General features: G+C 44.6%; 1 pseudogene; it reads right to left on the bottom strand.

Annotated features, from left to right (window-relative positions):
* The window catches only part of LOC135204715 (gastrula zinc finger protein XlCGF57.1-like), a 215,768-nt pseudogene that overhangs the window by 186,645 nt on the left and 8,589 nt on the right, over positions 1-20,534 (bottom strand).

The following is a 20,534-nucleotide window of genomic DNA, read 5'->3' as shown; positions in this document are numbered from 1 at the left end:
GCACAGCTTTAGCCTAATTTTCTCAAGTAAAAAGGTTAATGAAACACATATGGCGGTGCTCAGTACTTCCGAAAATTAGACGAAGTTTGAACACTCAAGTGCCCTAGTGGCATGAAATGCGTAGTAGGCTGTGTAACCATATCCTTTCACCTGTTACTGCCTACCTGGTGGATGGGCGCAGCTTCATGACGTCATATTACATATGTGTACGTCAGAAATGGTTTTGGAATCCTCGTCTGTGATTTTCTTGGTTCTGGAATTGGCAACTTCATTTACTCTATGAATACCAAAACTATCGAACTTAGGTACTAAATAATAATTGCAAAAATTGGATAGGGTTATAAAATAGACATTGCCATCTTTCACCTTTATCCAAAGCTTTGATAAAAAGTTATTGCCGAAAAACAGCCTTCCATCGGCTCTGAATCCCTTAGTAAATGTTGGAGACAATAAAAGGCTAATACAACTTCCAGGTTTGTTTTATTGTCAGCCCCTCTCTCCCCTTGCTAGAGAGAGACTAGCATCTAATAATCTACTCTAGATTATGGAAAGAGCAACTGACTTCCAGGGGCCGGTACTGGTGCCAGGGGATCCGTGTAACCCCATGCAGTGGTAAAAGGAACTGGTACTGGTGTCATGGAATCCAGTGAAGCGGTAGAAGGAACTTTTCCGGCCAGGGAAGGTGACTTCCTGGGACCAGTACCAGTGACATAGGGGCCTGTGGAACCCCTTGCAATTGTTCCCATTCCCGTGGACACATCAGGAGAGCAAACGAGAGATCCATTAACCTTTTCCATGGAAGACAGATGACCATTACAAGCCCTATGGACCTTCATATAGCTGGGAAAAACAGCTTCTTCCTCCCCCTGATTCCAATGAAAGAAGGGGAGGAGGTGTAGGCACACGAAGATGAGGATGATGAAGTCACTCTGCGACTTTTTCTCTTTTCAAAGGGAGTGGAGAAGGACATTCCCCAAGGGGGGAGGAAGTCAGAGGCACACTACAAATGGTAGGATCATAAGAACCAAAGCTGTGTGAGAGATCAAGCCCTCCAAGAAAGGCTCCCACAGGGGGCTAGGGAGAGCCACAACTCCCCAAGCTCCTCAGGCTCCACCACACCTGCAAGACAAGTCAGGTTAAGAGGAGCACTCCCTCTTCAAAGTCGTACTGAGTCATAGACTACCAAACCAGCTCCCTACAAACAAAGCAATAGGAGACGGTGAAAGGGAGACAGCTCCCCCTAAGAGTGGCAACAACAGGAGGCAGTTTGGCTGAGGGCAGGAAGGAATCAGAGAGAAACCTTGGCATCACTGGTAGCTAACTACAGTGTCTTGTTTATAAGTTAGAAAGCCATTAGCAGCTCACACTGTAAGTAATATCCTAATGTAAAGACCAAAGGTTTTTGTATTTGTGTAGGAACAACATGGCATTATGTCAGATTAGTTATTATTCTGACTTACACCGGATTTCCACCTACAACAAAGTTGGGGACTGCTTGTCCTCTCATATAACAGACGAAGGTTCATACCCTCGTAGGAACAAATAATTTTGTTTTTTCAATTCTGATGCCAAAAGAGCTAAGCCTTAACAGCTAGAAAATATTCCTAACCTCAAGAGTTAAACTTGAAACCACAAATGAATAACATTACTCATAAACGTACAAATAATCTTCTAAATACTTACAGAAAAATAAAAAGTGCAACTGTCTTAACAAGTTTCCAACAAGACTAAGAAACAGTTCCTTTTCGATAATTATGGACTGTAACTTTAATTTCCAAGGACCTCTCAACAAGTCTGCATTTGGTGCTTCACAAATTATCTGCAAGATAAAGAAACTGTTCATTATAAATACATAGGAAGTGCACTGGGGTTACATTGGTACACAGGTATATTAATGTTTTCCTCAGTAACAAATAATATACAATGTCCTGGAGGCTAAAGCAAGCAGCATACAGCTTTTTTTCCATCAGAAATCATAATTTCAGCCCATACCCCTTGTCATGTTCGAGCCTTGATTCTGGCAGATATTGTCTGAGAAAGGCTAAGTTCATGTCTGCCTAGGCTTATTTTGGAATCAAAACACTACTATTGGTTAAGCTAGCCTTAGGCCAAGTTAGCCTATGATTCTCTAAATTTAAGGTCAATTTGGCATATAAAGATATTTTTGTAAGACTATAAAATGCAAAAAATATTGGCACAGTATATACTAACCTACAAATCATCACTATTATCAATAAATGAAGTAAATAAAAGAGATTATTTAGTATGATTCATGTAAATTTCTTTATTGGGTTACCTATGTTACTCTGATGTTCTAATTATTGTACATTCTTCATTATAATAAAGGTTAGTATAATAATATAATAGGGTTCCATAAATCCTTTTAAAAAATCTCACAATCCTTGCTACGTATAATAACGGGTGCTGATGAAAATGAAGATTGGTAATGTTTACCAAAACAAAATATGGTAAAAGTAAACGAAGACCCACAAATATACAGAGACAGGAGAATGACAAACAGAACAGAGGACTGGCACAACAAACCAATGCACGGACAATACATGAGACAGACTAAAGAACTAGCCAGCGATGACACATGGCAATGGCAACAGGGGGAGAACTCAAGAAGGAAACTGAAGGAATGATAACAGCGGCACAAGATCAGGCCCTTAGAACCAGATATGTTCAAAGAACGATGGACGGAAATAATATCTCTTCCATATGTAGGAAGTGCAAAACGAAAAATGAAACCATAAACCTCAGCAAGCAAATGTCCGGCACTTGCACAGAACCAGTACAAAAAGAGGTATGATTCAGTAGCAAAAGCCCTCCACTGGAGCCTGTGCAAGAAACATCAGCTACCTTGCAGTAATAAGTGGTACGAGCACCAACCTGAAGGAGTGATAGAAAACGATCAAGCAAAGATCCTCTGGGACTATGGTATCAGAACAGATAGGGTGATACGTGCAAATAGACCAGACGTGACGCTGATTGACAAAATCAAGAAGAAAGTATCACTCATTGATGTTGCAATACCATGGGACACCAGAGTTGAAGAGAAAGAGAAGGAAAAAACGGATAAGTATCAAGACCTGATTATAGAAATAAGAAGGATATGGGATATGCCAGTGGAAATTGTACCCATAATCATAGGAACACTAGGCACGATCCCAAGATCCCTGAAAAGGAATCTAGAAAAACTAGAGGCTGAAGTAGCTCCAGGACTCATGCAGAAGAGTGTGATCCTAGAAAAGGCGCACATAGTAAGAAAAGTGATGGGCTCTTAAGGAGGCAGGATGCAACCCAGAACCCCACACTATAAATACCACCCAGTCGAATTGGAGGACTGTGATAGAGCAAAAAAAAAAATAAATAGATAAATAAATAATAATAATAATAATAATAATAATAATAATAATAATAATGATAATAATAATAATAATAATAACTGCAGAGGATGAATGCTGGGTACTAACTCAAGAAAGGAGGCAATAGAATCAACCATCTGATGTTCATGGACAACATCAAGCTGTATGGTGAGAGGATCAAGGAAATAGGTAGCCTAATCCAGACTGTACGGATTGCATCTGGGAACATCAGGATAATGAAGGATTGTATCTGGGGACATCAGGATGGAATCTGGAATAAAAAACGTGCCTTGGTCAACATATAAAAGGGCAAAGTAACAAGGACTGAAAGGACAAAGCTACTAGATGGGAATAGCATCAAACACATAACTGAGACGATACAAATACCTTGGAATAATTGAAGGAGAGGCTATTAAACACCAATAGATGAAGGACAAGATCATGAAAGAATATTTGCAGACTTAACGTGTTATCCCAGTCAAAACACAACACCGAAAATATGATGTAAGCCATAAACACATGGGCAGTAGCAGTAATCAGATACAGCACATGATAGTGGAGTGGACAAAGGCTGAACTCCGTGGCATAGACCAGAAAAAACCCAATTTTTTAAAAGTAAATTGTATTTTTCTTAACTATACAAACCTGAGGTCCTTTACAAAAGGAATTACTTTCAGTGTAAACTGGAAATCAGTTGTAGAAGAATAACATGGTAGTTAGGCAGTAACTGCTTGTCCGATAGCCAGGAGTCCCGCCCGACTGGTCGTAAATATTCCACTTTGCTTTAGGCCCAGGAACAGATCAAGGGGTGACATGAGGTGGATATAAATGTAAAGGACCTTAGGTTTATATAGCGTGGAAAAATACAGTTTACTTTCAAAAACTGTGATTTGTTCCTACATGTTATACAAACCCTCAGACCTTTACATAAGGAAGACTGAAGGACTCAATGATTGGAGGGAGGAATCTGATAGAGTCATGTGAACAGACTGGTGTTCACCCAACCAAGGCTCCCATCCTGGTTGTAAGAGCGAGGGGAGAGGGGGAACCCTGGCCTCTGTCCAATTGATCAGAGCATGGAAACTGTGTGACCAATGGCTAGACCTCTGGACCAATTCATAAGGGGGAGACAATCTTCTCCAGGAACAATTGGTCTCGCAGGAGAAGTGACTTTGGATACTGTGAGGGACCACAGATCCAGCCAGGAGACCGCTTGGAAAGCTCCCATAGCAATAGCTTCCAAGGCCGCTGCCTCTTGCTGAGAAAACCAGAGGTTCTCAGCAACAAGGTGCTGCAGCGGCAAGCTGGGAGTCAGATGAACTAACTCCGGGTCCACCTGTTTAGTCGGAAAAGGGTTTTTCAAGGGTGCATAGAAATGCCTCTGTCGAGGTAAAGCAGGGGGAGGCAGCTTGTCCGATCTGTTGACCCTAAGTGAATTTTCTTGCCCTGAGTCAAGTTTGTTCACTTGGTCCAACAAACCTTCAGACAAGGAGGACCCCGGTAAGCCTACTGAAGCCCTAGGTTCCTTCTTAGGACTCCAGAATGACTCCAACTGCAAAGGGTGGTCAGAGAAAGCTACCGTGGATCCTTACCCTAGGTCACTGTGCCAACGAATCAGGGTGATACCTCTCCAAATTTCCTCTAAATCTCAGGAGTGTCTACATCCTGCGGGGAAGGACCATCAAGTCCTTCTAGGATGTGTCCCTCCCTCAATCCCCTTCATTCAGAAGCAAGAGACCCCCTATGACCAACCTGAAGCACTTGAGCATACAACCTCTCAGGTCCTGACACCATGCCGGGATTATAAACTAGTCTTAGAGTACTAGTCTTAGAGGCAGAACCTCTAGGACTAGAAGTAGAAGTTCAAGCCAAAGTTTTGAACTACAGTCCCTGATCCACGTTCCCCTGGGGGCGACGAGCCAGTTCCCATTCCCAAAGGAACATGAAGACTAGCAGAAGGTCCACAGACCCTTAGAAGTAATAGATCAAGAATTCTTGGGGGTGAGGTGGGAGAGACAACCTTCTTCTTCAGCAAGGGAGCCTCAGAAGAGGAAGACAACGACACCTTACGCTTCTGCTTGGACTTCTTCATCAGCTTCCTCAGCGCAGCAGTCAGATCCCCCATTCAAGGTACCACTGAAGCAGCTGCCGAAGCAGCAGGCTCCAGAGCAGCCGAGACAGAGGATGCCTAAACCACAGCAGCTCTCACATGATCAGGGACTGATAAAGCAGCAGGCACATGCATGGAGACAGGTGGAAGGTCTCGAGGGCATGCTCTCTAGGGACGATCATAAGTCGCTGGGGGAGACAGGACCACATAACCTGGAGGAGGAGGGGGCAGAAAATGGGTCTGCCCTCGAAATATGTGGCACGGATGATACAACCACTGAAGGTGTTACGTTGGTCACATACTGGGTGTATTCCAGATGAGGAGGTGCATGAGCCCCTGGAGAGAAGGGACACCAGGCAACCCCAACTTCAGCCAAGCCTGCTACAAATTCCTGCGGAGGCAGCCACACCTGAGAGAGCAAAAGTCAGGTTAGTAAGAGGAGGTCCTACTAGCCCCAAGAAGGAAACATCCATGCTGGAGCGAGCAGAAGCCGCTGAGTGCAACTCCGAGTCGGCATGCCTCCCCCCCCTCTTCTACGCTTGATGAATCAAAAAGAAGCAGAGACATTTTCCCCCGAAGGAGCAACAGCAAGACCAGGAAGCTTACGAGGTGGGAGGAAGGAAGACGAAGGAGTAGTCACCAACGGAGTCAACGGAGGTGTGTAACCCTCCGACCACGAAGCCTTGGAAGACTTCCCCCGAGATCGTTTCCTCCCCTCATACCTCCCCCACTGCTCTGCCAACCAAGAGACACAAGTATCACGGATTATTAGCTGAACACTCACACCCTCGGCATGTCACACAAAGGGCATGAGGGTCCACTTCAGTTCTGGAGCAGAAACTACTACAATTCCTGGACCCCCCTACCCCCCCAAGGAGAAATATGCTGAGAGAATGGGGGGCGATTGAACTTATGTGACTCCTGGGTTTGCATGTTGCAAGCAATGAACACAAAACAAAAGACACAACCACAAACAAAAGAGAATAAGATAGAGCTCACAAAGCACCGATAACTTCATATGACAACAATGGGCAGAGAGCGAAAGGGCGTCTGATCACCAAGACAGCTGAAAGGAAAGTGGAATGTTTCCGTCCAAGTGGGCGGGACTTCTCCCAACTATCGGACAAGCAGTTACTGCCTAACTACCTTGTTGTTATTCTTCTATGACCAATTTCCAGCCTACTACACTGAAAGTAACTCTTAATGTAAATGATCGAGGGTTTGTATTATATGTAGGAACAAATAAAAATCCCATCAGGAAAATCATAATTCATGGCTAGTCAGCAAGAGCTCACAAACATCACAATTTTTGGAAGTAAATTGTATTTTTCCTAACTATACAAACCTGAGGTAATTTACATAAGGAATTACTTTCGGCGCAGCTGGAATTACGGCCATTAAATTCTTGAACAAGGTGGTTAGGCAGTAACTACCGTGTGGCAAGCGGGTAGGCTAGCCTGCCCGGATGTAAACACTCCACTCTGCCTTTCGGCCCAGGTTCAGATTGAGTGGTGGCATTTGGTGGGCATGTATGTGCAGGACCTCAGGTTTGTATAGTTAGGAAAAATACAATTTACTTCTAAAAATTGTGATTTGTTCCTACACGATATACAAACCCTTGGTCTTTTACATAAAGAAGACTCACTGATTGGTGGGAGGAATCTGAGTGAGCCTCTAGAACTGACCAGAGTTCTACACACCTAGGCTACTCCTCCTGGTCATAAGAGTGAGGAGGAGTGCCCTGCCTCTGACAACTTGATCGCAGTATAGGAGCTGCATGATCAAGAGTCAAATTTCTGGGCCTTTTCAAAATGAGTGAGGAATCGTAACTCATCCGAAAATGGGCTGTGAAGAATATTTAGAGTCGGAGGCATTAATGCAAGGTTCTGGGAAGGGTTTGCATTATTGCCAGTCTCCTTCCTCCCCTTGCTAGAAGAAGGAGCAGGATTGCTTCTATGATTCTGATAAGAAACATAAAAAGGATGCTCTATGTATAAGCTGACCGCATCAATCGTCCGACCAGCCAGTGAAAGTTCGAGTCTTATCCTCAACCCGAAGGAAGAGGAGTGGAAGGACGAGGTTGGGAAGGTGGAGAGGCCAGTCACTCTCACATCCTTCTTACCTCTAGAACAGCACACCATAGGCGAGATGCAACTTGTCCTCTTGAAGGAGCTGGGTAAGTAAACACAACCTGCAAGCATCCACCACTGGTCCAAGGAAATGAGGTTCCAAGGACCTGTGGGCAGGCCCGAAGGTAAAGATAAATATGGTTGCAATGACCTTCTCGATCTTCCTGTCCGACATATTCTTCGAAGTGATGACAAGTACCCATCCACTAGACTATCCAACTGCAAAGAAGTCTCTCACAGTCTCGTAATATTTCGTAGCGGAAAAAGACACCGACACTCCATGGTGGGTGTCAATCCTTATGGGTACAGCAACACGCCAATAGGACAAAGTTATGACTGATATGGATCAACCAATACAAAGTCCATAGCGTAGCTCATGACAGTCTCGGACTCTTCAACAGCTGTCGACTGACTGTGTTCAGTGTGAGGCGAGCAGTCATGCATCCAAGACGTAGTCACGTGACACTCACCTTTTGAAGGGTTATGCCGAGAAACCATACAAATCGTCTATCTTGTTCGCCACCGATGTTGGGAGACGAGATGATGGTTCTCTCAAGGCATGCGCCCATCAGATGAAAGTCAATTGCCTTCTAGAGACCGAGGTTCCTGATGACAAGACAGAAGTTCTCAAAGTGGTTGAATCTCAACTAAGGAGAAACAATACTATATGCCAGAGAAAGACTAATGTGAATGCAAACTTACGTCTTCACAGCTGAACTAAGAGAAGTTAACTCTTAAGATTCTGAACGTAGAAAAAGTCCCGTTGATGACACCAAAAAGTGAAGATGGCTTCAATCCCATTTGTTTTACAGAGGACTGAAAATGCTAAACCACTATTTCATTGCTGTTCGGTGAGAAGCTGGAGTTTGCAATGAAAGTGGAGCGTCTTTCAGTAATGAAAACCCAGGGATTGTACTGCCTGAAGAACCGCTTCTCACGAGCTGGATCACGGAGGACATTTCTATTACTTTGGAAGTAGAGCTTGCAGGGCGGGGAACAGGTGAAGTCTTCCGTTATACATCTACAATTCGGGTAAACAAAGAATAATTTCACACCTACGAATTACGAGATGTATTTAGAAGACAAACTCAGATGTCTGAAGAAATCATTCTGCGTCATCGCAGCGGCAGGTGTGATGAAGCGGAAGACTAGGCTACAGACTTCTGTTACCATGAGGTAAAAAGAAAGATGATAACGAGTCTAGTGAGATATCTCTATCTGAAAATTCTCACAACGGCAAAAGGCGATGCAGTAGAGATGGTCAAACACGAATGCGAGAATTCCAGCCAACCAGAGACGTAAGCCTGTGATTGCCGGGCAGAGATTTGATTCGGTAGTCAATCATCGCAGGGGAGGAGAGACAAAACCCAACCGAACTATCTCGGAGAGCCAGCAGGACTGGCTGCGGCAGGCAGGGCTGGCAGGCAGTCCGAACACCACTAGCTCTCGCTCACTTGTCATCCTGAGTTGCCAGGTAATCCATTCCATGAAGGAATGTGTTCAGCTAGAACAATAGAGCACAAGAAAATACACTCGAGCATTTGCATTTTAACCGAAACGGGTTTTGGTGAATGCAAACGCTGTGGTGTTGTTGTTGTAAACAATACCACTAGTATCTCAAAATCGAAACCTGTAACTCTTGGGAGGCTTGCAAGGCAGTCCCGAGTTTTAGTTCAATTAAGAGAAGAAACTATTTATCTCGGTAACATACCAGTAGAGCTAACTACAGAATGTGCCTACACCTTGGACAATTCAACTGATGACAGAAGCATGTCGCAAGAGAAATATACGTAGTATATTTGTAGGTTCCTGTACATAGACTTCCAGCCTAAATTCTCTTCCATTCGAGGAACAAGAATAAGGACTGGAAGCTGACCACCTTCATTCTCTAATGAAGAGAGCGAAAGTGAGGTTTTCCTGAAGGAAGACTTCTACAGTGATAACAGGATACCGAAGATGACTAGTTCAAGCCGAACTGGATGCTCCCAAAACAGTAGCATAGAGAGGCATTCAAACTCTCGGTGCTATCCATCCTGAACGGATTGACGTATGTTCAGTAAAATCCTAGGATTGAACCAAAAACATAGTCTCTTGGGTTTGAATTAAGAGGAGTAAACTCCACCGAATTCCTCTTATTTCTTTGTTTCATTCTGGTATAACCAAGAAGTAAAGGGAAAAAAAGAGAGGAGGATTGACTGTTATTGCCCATTCTTCTCTATCCCGGGAGTGACTGTCTATTGAGGCGAAGGACTGTCAGGTCCATGCAGGCTGAGCCCCTCCTGAGATAATCTTCCTTCAGCAGCAGTACTTCCTTCAAATGCTAGAAATTCCAGGAATTAATGGCTTCCAAGGAATTTGAGCATTCGGCGAGATTCCCGATTATCGTAGTAACAATTATCAGGAATTCTCGTCTCGCCCACTCTGGACTGTGGTCTCCCCCAAGTGTTTGCAGATCATAGAAGACAAAAACACTCGGTGAGTGCTAGAAACTCCAAAGAATTTTAAGCGCTCAGCGAAACGGCCCTCCCCCACCCTGAATTTTGTCAGACGATCATCGGGTGGTGGTCCTCCCAATTCCCGTAGAAATCGAGGAGAGATGGGCAAGATCCTTCCTCAACGACGGGGACTTGCGTCCGGTAGGACCCGAAGGTCCCTCCAGGAACGCAGTCCCTGACGCTGAATCCTACAGAGAACGCTCTGCAGGATCCCTTCCATTGCCGTCGCAGCCATAGGAAGAGAGGGAATGGGGGAGGAAGATTGGACGCTCTTGCTTGCCTTGCCAGCAGAACTAGCAGTCGGAGAAGCGAGTACGGGCAGCTATCAACCTGCGGTGATGGCCGCTCAGAGTTTAGGAAAACGTTACCATCTGGAGAAAAAATTTTCCCGAGGAGGGTTACGAAACTCATACTGTAGGCGGAATGTCTGCCGCCACCGTGACCGTCGTCTGGGTGGGGCTGAGCGTGCACCTGACAGGAAAGAGCCGATACCGTCCTCCAACGCATCCCAATCCTCATTGAGGCCGAAACCTCTCAAGAGGACCGAAGGGGGAGCCCACACCGGTCTCTGTGTGAGCGGTCCAGCGGGACCGTCATGTGAACAGCGGTGATGGTCAGTCCGTGAGTCTAGGAAAGCGTCATCATCCTCGCCAGCCACCACAGTCTCCTTCAACCACTTGAGTGTAAGATCTGTTTGGTCCCAAGACCGAACCAGGCTCGTGGCCGGACCGTAAGAAGTGCATTCATCACAGTCCCTCCTGTTCACCTCGTTCCTCCTGGTGTAGCCCAAGGAGGTTGAAGGGAGAGGTGAGGGAGACCTAACGCTCCTACCCTGCCTACTAGCAGAACCAGTAGGCTGGGAGGACTGCAGGCGATCAACAACCGGCGGTGGTGATCAAGCTGCAGGTCTGGACCAGCGGTCTCCTTGCGGAGAAGCGCTGGACCGAGGACGGAGCGTCGGTCTCATGCGTCAGGGGAGCTGCTACGAGTGCTCCTGCCCTGCCTACCAGCAGAACCGGTAGGCTGGGAGGACTGCAGGCGATCACCAACCCACGGTGGCGATCGAGCTGCAGGTCTCGACCAGCAGTCTCCTTGCGGAGAAGCACTGGACCGAGGATGGTAGAGTCGGTCTCATGCATCAGGGGAGCTGCTACCAGTCGTGCGAGCCCTCCGGTCCTGGTGGGAGCGACGGTCGGGTGACTGGTAGAGTCCACTAACGTGGTGAGAGCGAGCACCGTCCTCTCAACGCGCTACAGTACAAGGTCCAGGCGAGGCTGGACCTGGTGACCAGGAGGGACCTCTTCCCAGCCTCGCCACGTGAATGGTCTAGTGGGAACGTCACGTCAACCCTGGCTACTGGACAATCGCTGTGTGAGCGATCACCGATCTGGCGAGTCACCTGAGCGACTCTTACCATCCTTCCACTCCATGCCTGGGTCCTGACACGGTGAGCATACTCAGCAGTCTGGAACTTGGCTGCACAGTCACCCGTAGGTGACTGTACAATCGGTGGCGCGAGCATGCGAGCGGCCGAGACGGTTCCCGGTCCGGAGGTGGAGCCTCTGGAGCCAGGAGCAGAGGTCCTATGGTCCCCATCTTCTTCTTCCCTGGGGAAGTAGAGAGGGGCACCGTTCCGGAGGAACGGGAGGACCAGTGGAAGACCCACTTGTCCCGCCGGAGGGGGACAGACCCTAAGAAGTCTCTGGGCGAGACTTCTTGTGGGGGGGGGGGGGTCGCGGAGCGAGGCCACCTTCTTCTTCCTCGGCTGGGGGGGCCTTGGAAGTCGAAGGGGAATAGGTGGCAGAAGACGACGACGAAGAAGACGACAGAGAAGACAACAACACCTTCCTCTTTTACCTGGACTTCCTCTTCCCCAGCTTCCTCAGGACACCAGACAGGAGACAGCCAAAACCGTACTCCGACTCTTCCAAGTCCTTGTTGAGGCTGAAACCTCTCAAGAGGGCTGGATGGGCAGCCTCCTCCAGTGTCTGCGTGGACAGTCCCGGGGGAACGTCACGCCAACCCTGGGTACTGGACGATCACTGCGAGAGCGATCTGGCGAGAGTCACCTGAGCGACTCTTACCATCCTTCTGCTCCGTGCCTGGGTCCTGACACGGTGAGCGTACTCAGCAGTCTGGACCTTGGCTGCACGGTCACCTGTAGGTGACCATACACTCGGTGATGCTCGCAAGCGAGCGGCCAGGACAGTTCCCCAAGAACGGGAGGACCAGCAGAACACCCACCTGTCTCACCGGAGTGAGATAGACCCTTAGAAGTCCCGTGACAAGACTTCTAGGGGGGGAGACCACCTTCTCTTCTACGTGAAAGCCTTAGGAGTCGAAGGGGTGGAGACATGAAAATATGATGATCTCGAAGAGGAGGATGACAACACTTGACAGGCTCTCTTCCTCTTCAATTCCTCCAAATTCTGCCAGACTTCTACCATCAGGAATAGATAAACATCACTTGGCAGCGCGAAAGTTTCGTCCAGTGACGTAACTCCAGGGTAGTAGTGGTAAATGAATATGATTATCAGCAGGGGATCAGTACACACTTGAGGATCAGTATCACAACATGCTATGAGTCACAGGTACAATTCCAAGGTTAGGATAAGCAATATGAAGAACTATCCAACCAATACTGCTGTAAATGCAATCACCACTGTTAGTCTGTAAAATAAGGAAAAAATTATTAAAGAAATAAGGATACTCCTCTCGCATCCAAGGGCACCGCCCTCCGAAGTGAGAGGAGATCCCCCAAACACCAACACCACACGCCCCTTCTTCTACCTTCATCCGATAGTAAGTGAAAGGATGAAGGAGAAGAGAAATTACCATAAAAACAAAACAAAAACAAACCTTTGAAGTTCCCCTCGGTAATTCCCAAGCATAAGCGTAATTTTCGGATGAATACACGTCTCGTTACAGGATCAATATCACTCACGTTAAATACATGTCTCATCCTCACGTTAAATACATATCTCGTCCTGACGTTAAAGGACGAAAGAATGTAAATAATAATGTTGGCATACCCTTGCCGCTGCTCTTAACACAATGTAGAAAGGTGGCTATAAAGGCTATCACAAAAAGTCGGTTTGTATATTAATTGAATTTAATATGAATATCAAACACTGTATATACATATTTATTTATTTAAAAAACAACAATAAACCAGCAAGGTCCCACCTGGTAAAAATGATCAATGACCAGTCAGGAAGAGCTCACAAACACACGTCTTCATCAGAAGACGGCCGAAAGCAAAGTAGAGTGTTTATATCCGGGCAGGTTAGCCTACCCGCCTGCCACACGGTAGTTACTGCCTAACCACCTTGTTCAAGAATTTAACGGCCGTAATTCCAGCTACGTCGAAAGTAATTCCTTATATAAAGGACCGAGGTTTTGTATATCATGTAGTAACAAATATATCTTTATCAGAGGACAGCCCGAAGCAAAGTGGAATGTTTAAATCCGGGCAGGTGGGCCTACCAGACGGTAGCTACTGCCTGACCCCCTTGTTCAAGAATTAAACAGGTGTATTCTAGCCTACACTAAAAGTAATTCCTTATGTAAAGGACCGAGGCTTTGTATATTGCGTAGGAACAAAAGTGGGTTTATATATAATAATTATCAAAGTCACTTAATTATTAATATCAAACAGTATATATATATATATATATAATATCTATATATATATATATATATATATATATATATATATATATATATATATATATATATATATATATATATATATATATATATATATATATATATATATATATATATATATATATACAGTGGGCCCCCGTATTCGTGGACTCACGGATTAGCGGATTTCTCTCTGGACCTTATCTACCCATTATTTGCTGGGAATTCGCCTATTTGCAGGCTTTTTCAGACAATAAATAATACAAAATTAGTGTATTTTGATGTTATTTTCATGACTAAATAAATTCTTATGATACAAAAATGATTTACTAATTTTAAAATATTAGTATTGATCAATACTGTATTAGTAAGTTTAATAAGATTAAATGATATCACAAAATAACAATAATAATTTTCTCTCTCTCTTTCTTACAGAGATATATGTTTTCTGTATGATAAAGATATGATTTAGCAATTTTCGAATAATATAAATGTAAAGAGCAATCAATTCATTAAAGAAAATACTATAGTGAATTAGTAAGATTTAGTTTATAAATAAAAAAATTATGTAAGAATGAAGGAAATCCCAGTCTTCATGCATCTTTCTTTCGAACTCCATGTACCAAACCGAGGTCCAACCGCTGTCAAATATATCACGTAATGTGACTGGAGGGGAGGGAGTGTGTTCTCTCTCTCTCTCTCTCTCTCTCTCTCTCTCTCTCTCTCTCACTGAGATTTGAGATTTTTATGGTACATGCATGTATAATGTTTATTTATATTTTCAAATGATAATAATAATTGTAATTACAAAAATCATGTGATAGTATTTTACAGAAATACTACAATAATCTTTCCATTTCACTCTTTTCAAAATAAGGATAACTCTGTCTGTCTGTCTGTCTGTCTGTGTCCAGAGATGTATGTTTTTTGTATAATAAATAAATGTTTTACTAATTTTCAAATATCAATACTAAAGTGAATTAGTGAGATTTTAGTTTATAAATTAAAAAATTATGTAAAAATAAAGGAAATCCCAGTCTTCACACATCTTTTTTTCGAACTCCAGGTATCAAAATGAGGACCAACAGCTGTCAAATATATCAAGTAATGTGACAGGAGGGGAGGGAGTCTCTCTCTCTCTCTCTCTCTACTGAGATGAGAGATTTTTATGGTACATGTATGTATGATATTTTTGTTAATATTTTCAAATAATAATAATACTATACATAACTGTAATTACAAAAATCATATGAGATAGTATTTTAAAGAAATACTACAATAACCTTTCCATTTCACTCTTTCAAACATGGATAACTCTCTCTCTCTCTTTTACTGAGATGAGAGAATTTCTATGGTACATGTGTATATGTTTATTAATATTTTCACATAATAATAATAATAATATTAATGATATAACTAATTTCAAAATTCATATGTGATAGTATTTCAAGAAATACAATAATCTATCCATTTCACACTTTTAAATAAGGATAACTCTCTCTCTCTCTCTCTTTTGCCACATGAGATAAGCATGTCATAGTGGTAACTCTCGCCCTCTGTTTGGCATGGAAGTTTATGTATACAATATATCTTTAAGGACATTACTACATTTTAAAGTGAAATAATATACAGTACTAGTTTTCAAATAATATTAAGTTTAATGAGATTAAACAATAACATCTCTCTCTCTCTCTCTCTCTTCTCTCTCTCTCTCTCTCACTTACGTATGTTTATTTGTTTTGTAATATAAACAAATGATTTACCTTATAACTAATTTTCAAATGTTGATAAGATTAATAAAAAAAATAGTCATTCCCAGTCTTTTTGTCCACTTGGAGGAAGGACGGCGGGGGAGTAAATGACAGAAATGTGATATGACTTATAGATTGGCTACGTGCTGTCAAAAGCACTACAAACACTACCAGAGTCGAGGTGGGTTGATGTTGTCTCCAAACCAACTAATTACCATGGGTTCGCGCCCTGGTCCTGGCAAGTCTATTATCGAGAAAAAATTCCCCTTCGGTTAAGCATATATGAAAATATATTAATTCCGAGGTAGAGCGAATTAGATATTAAAGGACATTGTAGCTCGATATATGTATATGAATCACGGAAATGTGATATGACTTATAGATTGGCTACGTGCTGTCAAAAGCACTAAAACACTACCGGAGTCAAGTTGGGTTGATGTTGTCTCCAAACCAACTAATTACCTGTGCACGAAAGGTATATGAGGGTGAGAGGCGACATGAACTTTTAGCCTCTTGCGGTGGTGTAGTAGGTAAAAGCTTCACTGACATTCTTGGATTTGAAAGGATCCATGGGTTTGCGCCCTGGTCCATGCAAGTCTATTATCGAGAAAAAATTCCCCTTTGGTTAAGCATATATGAAAATATGATATTGTTAAACTACAATAAAGTTTTGTACATACTTACCTGGCAGATATATACTTAGCTATAGTCTCCGACGTTCCCGACAGAATTTCAAATCTCTCGGCACACACGACAGGTAAGTCAGGTGGTCTACCTTACCCGCCGCTGGGTGGCGGGTGTATGAACCAATCTATCTCTCCAGCCAGATTTTCTCTTCCACCTGTCTCCTGAGGGGAGGCTGGGTGGGCCATTAGACGTATATATCTGCCAGGTAAGTATGTACAAAACTTTATTGTAGTTTAACAATATCATTTTTGTACATGAACTTCCCTGCCAGATATATACTTAGCTGATTGGCACCCTTGGTGGAGGGTAAGAGACAGCTAAAGTAATAAGGAGAGATAAGAAACAACTGATGTTGTAGGATATAAATAACCTTGGTTCTTACCTGTTCAGGCAGAAGACTTCATTGATACTGTCTCTGAGTCTGTGTTGCTTGGAGAGCTACAGCTAGGACGTGACCTGATGCTGAAAGACTCTCGGATCTACCACTGGGATATATGATCCCTTTGTGTGGTAGAATCCAAGTCGGATCCTGTTAAAGGGAGTTCGTCCCTAGCTTAACAGGTCCTAACCACTACTACTGCAAGGAGCCACACTCATCAGACCACCTAACCAAACTACTAAAGATTAGTATTACGACCTAATGAGATGCCTTCATGCATCCTCTTTAAGGCAACCAACAACAACAAACACAAGACATAAGGGGAAAAATTTATACTACTAAAAAGGATGAGTTCCAGCTCCCTGCCCCAGCACTGAATCCGCAGATACGTACAGGCCCAAGGCGAAGCATTTTTCGTAAGTGATTCTCACATCACGTAAGTAGTGGTTTGCGAACACTGACTGACATCTCCAGAACGTTGTCTCCATCAGGTTCCGCACGGACATATTCTTGTTGAAAGCAAGAGAAGTTGCTATGGCTCTTACTTCGTGGGCTTTCACTTTAAGAAGCCTAAGATGTTCTTCTCTGCAAGATCCGTGTGCTTCTTTGATGAGGCTTCTCAAGAAGAAGGACAATGCGTTCTTCGACAATGGACGAGTAGGGTCTTTTACTGAACACCACAGGACCTCTCGGTTGGCTTTCAGTTGCTCTTTTCTTCTAAGGTAGTATTTTACCATTCTCACTGGGCAAAGAGTTCTCTCGGGTTCTTCTCCTACCAAAGAAGATAACCCACGAATCTCGAAGTTCTTGGGCCAAGGACTTGATGGGTTTTCATTCTTCGCAAGAAAACCAGGAAGGAAAGAGCAAATGAGAGAGTCCTCCTTAAAACCCACATTACCATCAATCGCCTGAAGCTCACTCAATCTTTTGGTGGAAGCTAGAGCCATCAAAAACAGAGTCTTCCTAGTAAGATCTCTGAATGAGGCTGAATTAGGGGGTTCCAAACCTAGAGGGACCCCAAGGGAATTGAAGGGGGACTACAGTCCAAATTCCAGCTAGGTGTCTTAGGAGACTGCATTTTCGTTGCATCAAAAGATCTAACAAGGTCATGTAGGTCCTTATCTTCCGATAAGTTGAGGCCCCTGTGCCTGAAGACATTCGCCAACATGCTACGATAGCCTTTAATCGTCGAAACGACTAAGCCACATTCTTGTCTTAAGAATAAAAAGAAGTCTGCAATCTGATTCACAGAGGTACTGGAAGAGGAAACGTTATTCCTCTTGCACCATCTGAAGACATCCCACTTCGACTGGTACACTCGTAAGGTGGAAGACCTCCTAGCTCTAGCGATTGCATTAGCAGCTGCTGACGAAAAGCCTTTTGCTCTGACCAGTTTCTGGACAGTCTGAAGCCAGTCAGACTGAGAGCAGGGAGGTTTTTGTGGTACCTGTCGAAGTGGGGCTGTCTGAGTAGATCGCTCCTTAGAGGAAGCGATCTTGGAAAATCCACCAGCCATTCCAGCACCTCTGTGAACCAATCTTGTGCTGGCCAAAAGGGAGCTATCAAAGTCATCCTCGCGGAATCTGACTCTGCGAACTTTTTAAAGTCACCCAGAATCTTGAAGGGGGGAAACACGTATACGTCGAGTCCTTTCCAATCAAGTAGGAGAGCGTCTATCCCTATTGCTCCTGGATCCGAGATGGGCGAGCAATAAAGATCTAGTCTTTTGTTCTTTAAAGTTGCAAACAGGTCTAAGTGAGGCCTGCCCCACAACTTCCAAAGGCTCTGGCAAACATCTTGGTGCAGAGTCCACTCTGTGGGAAGGACCTGATCTTTCCTGCTGAGGAGATCTGCCCTTACATTCCTTTCTCCCTGCACGAATCTGGTGAGAAGTTTTATCCCCCTTTCTTCTGTCCACAGAAGAAGATCTCTTGCTGTTTCGTACAGAGAGAAGGAATGCGTCCCCCCCTGTTTCCTGATGTATGCCAGAGCCGTGGTGTTGTCCGAGTTTATCTGCACAACTGCTCCTGTCACATCTGACTCGAACTCTTTCAGAGCAAGCCACACGGCTATTAGTTCTTTCCTGTTGATGTGCCAGGAAGACTGGTCCCCCACCCAGGTTCCTGACACCTCCTTGGTTCCCAGAGTCGCCCCCCAACCTGTTTCCGATGCATCGGAGAACAACACCAGGTTGGGGTTCTGGGATTGAAGAGAAGGTCCCTGCGAGAACTTGTTGGGATCCGCCCACCATGCTAACTCCTTCTTGATTTGATGAGAAATTGACAGGGAGAACTTCAAATCCTGAGAAGGACGACTCCAATTCCGATGAAGAAAGAATTGGAGCGGTCTCAGGTGCAACCTTCCTAGGGAAACAAATTGCTCCAGAGAGGAGAGCGTCCCCAGCAGACTCATCCACTCCCTCACTGTGCATACTTCTTTCCCTAAGAAGGTTGTTACTTTTTTCTTTTTGAGTCCCCGGGTCCCCCTCCTCTCCTGTGACGGAAAAGCCGAAAACTCGGAGAGTTCATCTGGATCCCCAGATAAACACACTCTTGAGCGGGAATCAGACTTGACCAGAAGTCCTAAGGAATAAGCCAAATCCAGGGTTTTCTTCAAGTCCTTCAGACAATGATCTCTGGAATTGGCCCTTATAAGCCAATCGTCGAGGTAGAGCGAAATCCTCACCCCTTCTAGGTGAAGCCATTGTGCTACATTTCTCATGATGGCCGTAAAAACTTGGGGGGCCGTCGAGAGGCCAAAACACAGGGCCCTGAATTGGAAAATTCTTCCCCCCATCATGAATCTTAGAAACTTCCTCGAGGAAGGATGGATTGGTACGTGGAAGTAAGCGTCCTGTAAATCCAAGGACACCATCCAGTCCCCTGGACGGAGTGCTGCTAACACCGAGGCAGTGGTCTCCATCGTGAACTTCTTTTCGACGAAGAAGTTCAGGGCGCTTACGTCCAACACCGGTCTCCATCCCCCTGAGGATTTCGGAACTAGGAACAGGCGGTTGTAAAAGCCTGCCGAAAGATGATCTGCCACTAGTTCGATCGCCTCCTTTTCCAGCATCTGATCTACTGCTAGTCGGAGGGCCTGATTCATGATGGGGTCCCCTGTTATCTGGCCGTCAAAACTACCCTTCGGGGTAATTCGTCAAGGGAGGCTTCGAACCGAGAACGGGATGAGGTAGCCCTTCCTCAATATTGACAGGGTTCAGGCATCTGCGTCTTTCTGGGCCCAGACTTCTGCAAACTGTAAAAGCCTGGCACCTACAGTTGTCTGAAGGACTTGAGTCTTACTTGGGAGGTTTGATTGACTTCGTAAAAGTCCTCCCTCTTCTATTTGGTTTCCGACCTCTGAACGAAGAGGATCTAGAGGTAGAAACCCCTCGAAAGGGTTCCTGAGAGGTCGGTCGGCTTCGCTTTCTTCGTCTTAGTCTGGAAGGCAGGACGCGGCTTCCTTGCAGACTGCGCTAGAAGGTCCTGCGTAGCTTTGGCAGAGAGAGCCTTCGATATGTCTTGAACCAGGTGTTTAGGAAACAGCTGCGCAGAGAGAGGAGCAAAAAGCAAAGACGATCTCTGTGCATTTGAGACAGACTTTGTTAAAAAGGAGCAAAATACTGATCTTTTCTTCAAGACCCCTGCCCCAAACAGTGAAGCTATTTCGCTGGCCCCATCCCTCACCGATTTATCCATACAGGATAAGACACAATTCAAATCCTCCGGAGAAAACCGGTCCGGTCCTTGAGTTTTCTTGGCTATGACTCCGAGGGACCAATCGAGAAAGTTGAAAACTTCCAAGACTCTAAAAATGCCTTTTAGAATGTGATCTATCTCATTCATGGCCCACGTAGTTTTGGCCGAATTCAAAGCTGATCTTCTAGTGCCGTCTACTAGTGCCGAAAAATCTGCGTCAGCTGAAGACGGAAGGCCCAGTCCCAAGGGTTCTCCTGTCTCATACCAAA

Source organism: Macrobrachium nipponense, chromosome 47 (assembly GCF_015104395.2).
Source record: "Macrobrachium nipponense isolate FS-2020 chromosome 47, ASM1510439v2, whole genome shotgun sequence".
Classification (NCBI taxonomy): domain Eukaryota; kingdom Metazoa; phylum Arthropoda; class Malacostraca; order Decapoda; family Palaemonidae; genus Macrobrachium; species Macrobrachium nipponense.
Note: the sequence above shows the minus strand (reverse complement) of the source record. Positions and strands in the feature narration are given on the sequence as shown.